Below are 2,500 nucleotides of genomic sequence, written 5' to 3'. Positions count from 1 at the left end.
GTCGCCGTCTTCGGGGGGCGGCAGCTCCTGGGGGGGGGGTGGGGCGGCGCCGGCGGCGGCGCCGTCTACCCCCCCGCGCGCGGGACAGGGCTGTCTCCGGGCGTTCCGGGCCGTGGCGCGGGTGTGCGCACGGCGTTTCGGGCGGCGCGGCGGCCGGACCCGCGAACCTCCCCTCCGACCCGGCACGGCTGCCTCTCGAAGAGGGAGCCGTGGCGGGAAGGGGGGGGCGCGAGCACGGTCTCGGCCGCTGGCGCCGCCCGGGGCGGGCGAGGCCCCCCCCCGGCCGGGTCGCGTCCCGCGCGAGCGGGCGGCCCGAGCCACGTCTCTCCCCCCGGGCGCAGCGCCGGGCTATCGAGGGAAACCCCGGGCCCCGGGGCTAAGGAGGACGAGGTGGTGGCGGCGGATGCCGGGCGCGCCCCCGCGGGCGGACGCTCCCCCGAGGGCGGCAGCCGGGGGAGGCACCCCCGCGGGGCCATGCAGGTCGTTTCCCTCACCCCAGGGCCAGGTACCTAGCGTCCGCGCTTCGGCGGCCCTCCCTCGGCCGAGTCCGGGGGTCAAAGGCCAAAGGAGCCGGGCGGCGGTTTAAAGACTCGAGCGGCACGGCGCGAGCCGCGGGGGGGGCGTCCGCCCCCGCGGGCCGCCGTGCCGGAGAAGGGGGGGCGTCTCGCTGCCCCAACCTGCCCCCCCTCTCCGCGGGCCGGTCTCGGCGGAGAGACCGCGGCGCGGGTCGGCCGCGGCCGACCTGCCCGCCCTCGCAAACGGGGCCACCCGCCGGCCGGAGCGCGGGCTCCGCGCCGGGGGAAAGAAAGGCGCGGCGAGCCCCCGCGGGGGGGGGCGGCCGCCGGGGGGCCGCCCCGCGCCTTTGGACGCTCGCGCTGCGGCCGCGCTCGGGGCGCGCCGCGCTCCCCTCTCCCGCTCCTCGCCCCGCCCTCGGCGCCCAGGGAAAGAAAGGGGGGGGCGAGCCACACCCCCCCAGGCCGAGCGGCGGCGGCGCCGCTCGGCGTGCCGGTCGGTGCCGGTCGTCCGTCGGGTCGTCCGGGAGGGTTCCCCGGCCGCATCCGCTGGCGGCCGTCCCGTCCCGCGTTTCCCCGCCCGTCGCTTCCGTCTCGAGGGCGGGCGCGCGGCGCGGGGGCGTCCCGCTCCGGGTCTTCGCGTGGAAACGGGGAGAGTGGGAGCCGCCCCCCGCGCTCAGCGCCGTCCGCCTTTCCGCTGGGGCCGTGCCGGCGGCCCCAGGGGGCCGAGGCGAGAAGCGGCTGCGGCGGCGGTTTTCGCGGCGGCGGTGGCGGCCGCCGCCGCCGGGCGGGGTGGCCGGGTTCGCCCATCCGGCGCGGGCCGGTGGGCGGCCGCGCGTCGCCGGCTCGCGCTCCAGTGGCCGGCCGCGCTTCCTCCGGCGTCGGTGGAAGGCGGCGTCGGCGCCGAGGTTCGCCGGCGGGGCGAGAGGCGACCGTGGTGGGCGGAGCCGGCTCGTCGCAGCGCGGGCGCAGCCGGGCGTCCGGCTCCCGAGCGAAGGCGGGCAGGCGTCGCGGCCGGGCGTGCCGTAGCCTCCGGGGGGAGGCCGGTCCGAGCCCGGGCGCCTGGGCCGCCCCCGAAGCGCGCCAAGGGTGTGTGTGTTGCGTACGTTTCCCCAGGGTCGGTCGGGAGCGCGGGCTCCCCCGCCCTTTGGCCGCTCGGGGTTTTCCGTTGTTTTCCGTTTCCCCTGTGCTCGTACGGTCAAGCCGAGGCGAGGGCCTCTCCGTCGCGCCGCGTCGCGCCGCCGCGCCGCGCCCCCTCCGCGCGTGCGGAGGGGGGTGGGCGGCGGCGGGGCCGGCGGTCGGTCCGGCCGTCCTCAGAGAAGGGGCCGCTCTCGGCGAGCGGTCCCGGCCCCTCCGCGCGCGCGGGGCGGTGCCGAAACCGAGACAACTCTTAGCGGTGGATCACTCGGCTCGTGCGTCGATGAAGAACGCAGCTAGCTGCGAGAATTAATGTGAATTGCAGGACACATTGATCATCGACACTTCGAACGCACTCGCGGCCCCGGGTTCCTCCCGGGGCTACGCCTGTCTGAGCGTCGCTTTACGATCAATCGCCGTCTGCGCCGCCGAGCCCCCCCGCCCCAGCGCGGGGGGGGGGGGGCCGTCGGGCCAGCAGCGGCGCGGCTGGGGTGCCTCGCAGGGCCGCGCGCGCGAGCGCGCGGGCCTTCGTCCCCCTAAATGGAGACTCGGGGAGCGCTCCGAAGCTCCCCGCTCCCGGAGAGCGCCTGCTGGACGGAGCTCGTCCCCGCCGGGCTATCGGCGGTGGGTTTGGGGAAGAGAGAGCGAGAGCGAGCTTCGGGGGAGGGAGGCGCGGGGCGGCGATGGCGCGGGCCTCGCCGCCGGCCTCCCGCGCGGGCGTCTGTCTGCGGGTGGGCACCGCGGGGGTGCCGTGCCGCACTGACGCGCGCGCGTGCGTGCGCCGGTGGGTGGGGGACGGGGGCGGTGGCGGTGGACGCCCCCGTCTGTCCCCCGTCCGCGCCGCCCCTGCC

General features: G+C 79.3%; 1 non-coding gene across 1 annotated transcript; it reads left to right on the top strand.

The window, feature by feature from the left end:
• Nucleotides 1–1,897: 1,897 nt before the first annotated feature.
• LOC142360158 (5.8S ribosomal RNA) lies at nt 1,898–2,050 on the top strand. The gene has a single exon (XR_012762866.1). It is a non-coding gene; the product is annotated as a 5.8S ribosomal RNA (ribosomal RNA).
• The last annotated feature ends 450 nt before the right edge of the window (nt 2,051–2,500 follow it).

Source organism: Opisthocomus hoazin, unplaced genomic scaffold (assembly GCF_030867145.1).
Source record: "Opisthocomus hoazin isolate bOpiHoa1 unplaced genomic scaffold, bOpiHoa1.hap1 HAP1_SCAFFOLD_157, whole genome shotgun sequence".
Lineage (NCBI taxonomy): Eukaryota > Metazoa > Chordata > Aves > Opisthocomiformes > Opisthocomidae > Opisthocomus > Opisthocomus hoazin.
Note: the sequence above shows the minus strand (reverse complement) of the source record. Positions and strands in the feature narration are given on the sequence as shown.